This window comes from Ailuropoda melanoleuca, chromosome 1 (genome assembly GCF_002007445.2).
Source record: "Ailuropoda melanoleuca isolate Jingjing chromosome 1, ASM200744v2, whole genome shotgun sequence".
Classification (NCBI taxonomy): Eukaryota; Metazoa; Chordata; class Mammalia; order Carnivora; family Ursidae; genus Ailuropoda; species Ailuropoda melanoleuca.
In genome coordinates, this window is record NC_048218.1 from 68,422,748 (window position 1) to 68,430,881 (window position 8,134).

Consider the following 8,134-nt stretch of genomic DNA (forward strand, 5'->3'; position numbering starts at 1 on the left):
AGCATGCCTTGCACACCCCAGAAGCCCCAGTCCCCGCCATTCATTCTGTTCCCCAGCTGAAAGCAGCCCTAGCGAATCACCCTCCAGATTCAGGGCACCCACCACAGGGCCTCTCGATCTCTGGGCGCCTCTCTCCACTACCTCCCTCGGCTGTGGCTGAACCTGCTACCACTTGACAGCAAACCACACTTGACACAGGAACGGGGAGGAGAATGGGGCCCACGGTCTTCTCCTCTGTGAAATCAACACGGTTGTGCTCCTTCTCCTCCCACAACAGGCTGCTTCTGAGCCTTCTGCCCTTCTTTCCTCTCTCCTAGGCTCTCAGGAGGTCTGGCAGGGGTTCTTGGGGTAGTAGTCTTTTTGACCTGTAGAGCTTGTGTGTGTGTGTGTGTGTGTATGTGTGTGTGTGTGTGTGATGTGAATTTGGGAGCTTTTGACCAGTGCTCTGTGGCAGTTTGCACTTTGCCCCGCTGCCAATGCCCCGCTGCCAAGGCCCCGTTGGTCTCCATAACCAGCACTTCCTTCGAGGGAACCCCCCTTTTGTCCTACACCCGGCCTTCAGGCCTGCAGCCCTCCCTGTGTGAGGAATCCTACCACCACATTTTTGAATTCTTTTGCATCCCTGAGCAGCCAGAACCGTTTCATGTTTATGCCTTTCCTTCTGCGGCCATTCTAGAATGCCATAGCTGTTGGGAAAGCCCATCAGTGTGGGACAAGCCAGGCCTTGAATCCCGACAGAAGTCCACCATTCTGAAATCCAAAAAACTCTGAAAACCAACGGGTTTTTTTTTTTGGTGAGTTTGGCACAAAGTTATTTGGTTGCAAAATCTGACCTGAACTGACAAAAGGCTATTTTGTTCACTTTCTCATTTGCCCACTGAATGTGAATATGTATTTTTGTTGCCAAAATATTAACGTTGGTGATTTAGGGCTGTGGTTGAGACCCTGCTGAAAGAATTAGCTGGCATATGCATGGTGTTACCCTGGTAAATCACAAAAAAATTATGATTTTTGAAACACATTTGGTCCCAGGATTTTAGGACAAGGTTATTTTGGACCTGTACGATAACACCACATGAAAGAGGACCAGATAATTAATTACAGACATCCATGTGACAGAATACTACGGAGCTAATCAAAATCATATCCATGAAAACTTAAGGACATAGGGAAATAAATTATAAATTATGTAAGTTTTAAAAAGAGCACGTGGAATCTGATCTTTTTTTTTTTTAAAGATTTTTTATTTATTAATTTGACAGAGATAGAGACAGCCAGCGAGAGAGGGAACACAAGCAGGGGGAGTGGGAGAGGAAGAAGCAGGCTCATAGCGGAGGAGCCTGATGTGGGGCTCGATCCCATAACGCCGGGATCACGCCCTGAGCCGAAGGCAGATGCTTAACCGCTGTGCCACCCAGGCGCCCCATGATCTTAACTTTATATTAAAAAATATTACTTATGCATAGAAAAAGCTTGGAATGCAGCACACCATAGTGTTAATAGGAAGTTGTCTCTGCATTGTGCCTCCGTGGTTGATTTTCTTCTCTTTAGCCTTTCCAGTATCTATATAATGCTTTTATAATCAGAATTTTTTTTTAAAAACCACTCACTGTTACTAAAAACAACTTGGTACTGACACTTTTTACTGTGAGGCCTCGGGCAAAACACGTGATCAACCGAGCCTGATATTCTCTTTTGTAAATTAAGTCAGTGACTGCCTACTTCACAGAGTTGTTGAGAGACAATATACCTGAGCAGAGGATGGCTTGGTAGGTGGCAGTTTTAATAATAGCAAAGGCTTGTCTCTGGCGGCAACAAGATGAAGAGATCCCCGGACCCACCCTCCAATCTTAAAAGTTTATAAAGAGGACCTAACCGGGTTCAGTCACACATACCCCGCAGGTGTTTTCAACATCATGTCACCATCTCAAGGCCACGTCCTTGGAGCAGGCTCTGGGAGCAGGAAAGGCAAGTGGAACCCACATTCCCAGGACGGGGGAGGGAGTGAAGAGCCTGCAAGGACCCAGGTCCAGCTCAGGGATCAATCAGGGGTCATGTCTTTTTTGATCACATTCCACAAGAGGACCGGATCATGCAAGGCCTTGAACCCAGGGTGAGGACACAGATTTATATTCCTCAGTTATGAAAAAGAATTTCTCAATGACCAACAAATGATTTTTCTTGAAACTTCAACCTCTCCAACTGCTCCGGAGCAAAGGACACTTTAACCCTCATTCATTTAAGAAATTTTTGTTGCTAGGGGCGCCTGGGTGGCACAGCGGTTGGGCATCTGCCTTCGGCTCGGGGCGTGATCCCGGCGTTGTGGGATCGAGCCCCACATCAGGCTCCTCCGCTATGAGCCTGCTTCTTCCTCTCCCACTCCCCCTGCTTGTGTTCCCTCTCTCGCTGGGCTGTCTCTCTCTCTGTCAAATAAATAACTAAAATCTTAAAAAAAAAAAAAAAGAAATTTTTGTTGCTAAAAAACAAAACAGAACAGACTCATACAGAAAACAGTCTGGTGGTGCCCAGGGAAGGGGGTGAGGGGATGCGTAAGAGAGGAGAAGGGGACTGAAAGGCACAAACTTCCAGGTATAAAATAAATAAAGCAAGGAGATGTAGTATATGTCACAGGGAAGATATTAATAATATTTAACAACCCTGTATGGTGACAGACAGTAGCTAGGCTTATCACAGTGATATGTATATAGATGTTGAATGACTGTCGTACCCCTGAAACGAATACAATATCATATGTATCGTATGCCAACTATACTTCAAGAAAAAAAAGAAAAAAGAAAAAATTTGCTGGGCACGCACAAGGTGCTAGAACAGGTATTCCTGGGGATACCTACCAAGGTGACCAAACCATAGTCCCTGCCTGCCAGGACCTCCTGCCCCAGGAAAGGCAGACTGGAACAAGAACTGGCCATGGGCAGCATGGGACAGAACCGTGATCAGAGTCCCGTAGAGACACAAAGAGATACCATCATCTCTCCTCCAGTCTCTGCTGGACACGGCTTTATCTCACGCACCATCTTCCTTATCTCTTCTTCGGTCTTCAACCCGAGGCCCAGTCCCATCTTGGAAGGACGCAGTTCAGAGGCTGCCTCTTCCACAAGCTTCCTCCGGAGTCACCCACTAGTCGTGCGCGCTTCTCCCATGACTCTTCCAGCACCTCACTCCTGTCCTTCTATGATTCCCCCCAATTCTGCCCTGAACCAAGCATGCCTACCATGTGCGTGCCTCCCCCTCAGCGTCCCAGGGCCAGCCGTGCCCTGGCACTGACAGGATCCTTCTGCCAGAATCTTGTCATCTTGGCACCACACGAAATCTTTGATCATATGTGGATACTATCAATGTTTCCGGAAAAGGAAGAGGCAGTGTCCACACAGAGGTCAGTCACTGGAATTAGTGGCTGAGGGAGGCCACGGGCTCATTGTCCTGGGAGAGTTTTGGGAACTGTGTAAGTCCCCACCTGGTGGGCAACAAGGAGCAAGAGGAGATGACCTGATGATTTGAGACCCACCCCTCCCTGAGATGGTTAGAGCAGAGGAATATACAAGCCAAGAAGGACCTTCAGCCAGGACACCCTCACTTGCCCTCAGTCTTTGCATTGACCCCGAAGCTTTTCCAGGACTGGCATCATGAGGGGTTGAGTGGTTCCAATGTGGGTGGAGGCCTCTCCTCTTTCCGTTTTTGACTTTTGGTTCTTAAAAACTACATTCCAAACGAGGGAAATGAAACTACTGAAGGCTCTCCCCCAGCAGCCAGCTGACGTGGGGCAAGAGAACAATTCCTAGTTAAGGCCCCAAAGGAAATCCCCTCCCTGTCATGTGCTGAGGCCAGGAGAAGCGGGGGAGGCACTGGCTCACTGCTTGGCCAGGCCCAGCCATCAAGGTAAAGGGCCAGATGGCAGGGCTGCCGGTCTGTGGCCGGGGCGGAGAACCCAAGGCGGAGTGGAAAGCACCACAGATGGAGATCTCGCTGGGGAGACTTCCCAGAAGAGGGGAGCCCAAGCAATGCCTTGGGGATGGGGAGGTTGGCGTAGGCAGAGGAGAGACCACTGCAAGTAAGGGAACCCTCTGACAGGGAGGACAGGGTGGGGAACATTTGTTCTGTGTTTAGGGAAACTGTGATCTGATCGGACTGCATGAAACCCACTCTCCCCTCCAGCCATCCGAGATGCCGAAAGGAAAGAAGGCTAAAGGAAGAAGGGGGCCCCAGCCCTGTTATTGTGAACAAGCAGGAGGCCAAGAAGGTGGTCAGTTCCCTGTTGGAGAAAAGGCCCAAGAATTTTGGCATCAGACAGGACATCCAGCCCAAAAGGGACCTCTCCGGCTTTGTCAAATGGCCCTACTACATCCGGCTGCAGCAGCAAAGGGCTATTCTCTAAAAACGTCTAAGAGTGCCTCTCATGATTAACCAGTTCGCCCGGGCCTTAGACCACCAAACAGCTACTCAACTGCCTCAGCCGGCCCACAGATACAGACCAGAGACAAAGCAAGAGAAGGAGCTGAGATAGTTGGCCTGGGCTGGGAAGAAAGTTGCTGGCAAAGGGATAGTCCCCACTCAGAGGCTGCCTGTCCTTCAAGCTGGGGTTAATACTGTCACCACCTTGGCAGAAAACTAGAAGGTTCAGCTGGTAGTGATTGCACATGATGTCGATCCCAGGTGTCTTCCTGCCTGCCCTGTGTCACAAGATGGGGGTCCCCTACAGCACTATCAAGGGGAAGGCCAGGCTGGGGCATCTGGTTCACAGGAAGGCCTGTACCACTGTCGCCTTCACACACGTTAACTCGGAAGACAGAGGAGCTCTGGCTAAGCCGGTGGAAGCCATCAGGACCAATTACAATGACAGATAGGATGAGTTCCACCATCACAGGGGAGGCAACGTCCTGGGTCCAACGTCAGTGGCTCTCATTGCCAAGATGGAAAAGACAAAGGCTAAAGAATTGGCCACCAAACTGGGCTGAGTGTACACTGTTGAATTTTCTGTACATAAAATTAATAAAATTCTCTTAATAAAAAAAGACTGGATGAAACCCACTTGTAGACACATGTTGAAATATGGAAGTTAACAACGAAGAGAAGCTGTAGGCAAGATGAGGCCATGTGAGGCATCTGGACTTTCTCCTCCAGTTGAGAAGTGCCCAGCTCCTTGCTTCCACTTCAGCTCTCCTCGGTAATGCTGGTGTCCTGCTTGACATTAAACTTGGCTTTGGTACAGCTGAGCAGGAAGGAGATGGATACAGACTCCACAACACGTGCAGCAGCCTCAAAGAAAACGGCACTTAGTCCCCCAAACTCTCTCCATCCCAAGGAGGGATGCGCTTGCCTAGGGGAGGGTTGGCTGCACCGTCGGTCATGTTCCAGCGGAAGTGCCCTGATCCCCTCTGCCTGGAGCAGCCTGCATGGGGAGAGGTCCAATCCTGAGCTGTGCAGTCAGGGTTACCGTCTTGCTGGCATGAAAAAGTGGTGTTTCCAGCTGCAAAGCCACATTGATTTCAGCTGGAAGTCATAGGTCCTTTCAGCTTGCTCCAGATGAGAGGGAGAGCTCTTGGTGCTATTTGCCAACAAACTGGCTCGTCTCCACATATCCATCAGGACCATGGGTTTTCTAAGGATTTTTTTTGAGGGATAGCAGCTGCCTTCCTCAAAATAAATTCTGTGAAGAACCTTAATGTATAAAACATTTACAAGTAATGTATAAAACATTGCAACATTGCTTGGGATAAGGAGGGGGTGGAGTGCCTGGAGTCCTGTCAGGCAGTCCTTAGGGACCTCTGAGGATCCGCTAAACCTTTGAACCTGGTTTTAAGGTAAGAAAGGCAACGGCAAGCCATGAAAGGGCTTAAGCAGGGAGTGAGACAATCCAATATACATTTTAGAAGGACGCCCATGGCTGCTGGGTGGAAATCTGCATTGGAGACAGCCCTGTTTAAGGTGGCTACTGAAATGGTTCAGACGTGAGTTGATGAATCTAGATCCAGGGCAGTGGCAGGAAGGATGAAGAGTAGGTTTGGGTTCAAGGAACATTTCTGAGTTCGGTGCTTGGGTGGCTCAGTTTGTTAAGCATCCGACTCTTGGTTTCGGCTCCGGGTGTGATCCCGGGGTCATGAGATTGAGCCCCATGTCAGGCTCCACACTTAGTAGGAAGTCTGCTAGAGATCTTTCTCCCTCTCCCTCTCCCTCTGCCCCCTGCCCCCCCACCACACTCATGTGCACACACACTCTCTCTCTAAAATAAATAAATAAAAATCCTTTTAAAAAAAGTAAAGAAACATTTCTGAGTTAGAATCAGCAGGAATGGGTGACCGGTTGGATGTGAGTGGTGGAGTCTCCAGGGGCTGGACTGCCCAGATGCCGGCATGCCGTTAATAGTGATAACCAAAGAGGGAGAGAAACCAGCTAACACAAAAATAAGAATTCAGTTTGGGAAATATTGTGTTGCAGCCACTCTGGGAGGAGTTGTTTGACCAGCGGACAGTTAAAAATATGTCTGGATCCTCTAGGGAAGATCTTGGGATAGAATGTTGGAACTAGAGATTATAATCCAGGAGTTACCAACATATAGGTAGACACAAAGGTGAGTACACACAGGTGAGTAGAAAATGCATACCACAAGAAGAAAAAGGTCTGGAAGAGATCCTTTGTTCTCTTTCATTGGGCTTTTATTTAGTTCTTTCATTAACGTCATCATCATTACCACTACGAATGAATATTTTAGGGAGCAAAGACAATTTGCTGGGTGTTTGGAGCAGGAAGGACTTGCTCTAGTTTTTGTTTGTTTGTTTGTTTGTTTTAAAGATTTTATTTATTTATTTTTTGAGAAAGAGACAGTGAGTGCACGAGTCGGGTGAGGGGCAGAAGGAGAAGCAGGCTCTCTCCGCTGAGCAGGGAGCCCAATGCGGGACTCGATCCCAGAACCCTGGGATCATGACCTGAGCCAAAGGCAGAGACTTAACCAACTGAGCCACCCAGATGTCCCTCTTGCTTTCTTAGGATGGATATTCCAAGGATAATAATGCCACGTGGAATCATAAATCAACAGGCTATAAGAGATGCGGGCCAACCCTCCAGGACACTTCGACCCCTAGCTCTGATGGGAAAGAACAGAACTAAAGATCCCTTCTCTGACTCTCCTGGTGTGGTTGCCTGCATTTCTCACTAGAGATGCAACAGACACCGTAAATATTCTGCCTTCTGCACTAGGTTCAAGCTCCCTGAGAGCAGGAGCAATGAGATAATGCACATGGCGCTCTTAGCATAGTGCCTGGCACCCCTGTGATGGTGGCTACTATTCCATATTTCATATGACCTCTCGGCAAGAGCTAGCAGAAAATGTTGTACATAGCAGGTACAAAAAAATTCATCCATGAACCTATGATCAAGAAGTTCATGGAACTCTGAAAGTCTGCCGCAAAGCAATTTCTGCATCTTTTTTTTTTTAACATACGGGACGCAGAAAAGGAGATTATTAATAAAGATCATCTGAGTGGATGACTCTCCCGAAGGTGGACTCCCTCCTGATTGGAAAAATGCATGTCCTACCCATTCCCTAAGTCTGCTTTAGCTTGGCGAAGAGTTTATGGGTCCGCAGAGCTCATAGGCAATGGTTCTCCACCCCCCAAAATCTCTAAGACAAGAAAATTCAAAATGGATTAAAGACCTAAATGTGAGACCTGAAACCATAAAAATCCTAGAAGGGAGCACAGGCATTAACTTCTCTGACATTGGCCTTAGCAACATTTTTCTAGATAGGTCCCATGATGCAAGGGAAACAAAAGTAAACTAAACTATTGGGACAGCATCAAAACAAAAGGCTTCCGCACAGCAAAGGAAACAATGAACAAAACTAAAAGACAACCTACTGAATTGGAGAAATATTTGCAAATGACGTTTCTGATAAAAGTTTAGTATCCAAAATATATAAAGAACTTATACAACTCAACACCAGAAAAACAAATAATCCAATTAAAAATGGGCAGAAGATGTAAACATATATTTCTTCAAAGAAGACATACAGATTGGGGGCACCTGGGTGGCTCTGTAGGTTAAGCGTCTGACACTTGGTTTCGGCTCAGGTCATGATCTCAGGGTCATGAGATAGAGCCCCATGTCAGGCTCCATGCTC

General features: G+C 47.8%; 1 pseudogene; it reads left to right on the forward strand.

Moving 5' to 3' along the window:
- Positions 1–2,484: 2,484 nt before the first annotated feature.
- LOC117802193 lies at positions 2,485–6,168 on the forward strand (annotated as a pseudogene).
- Positions 6,169–8,134: the final 1,966 nt, after the last annotated feature.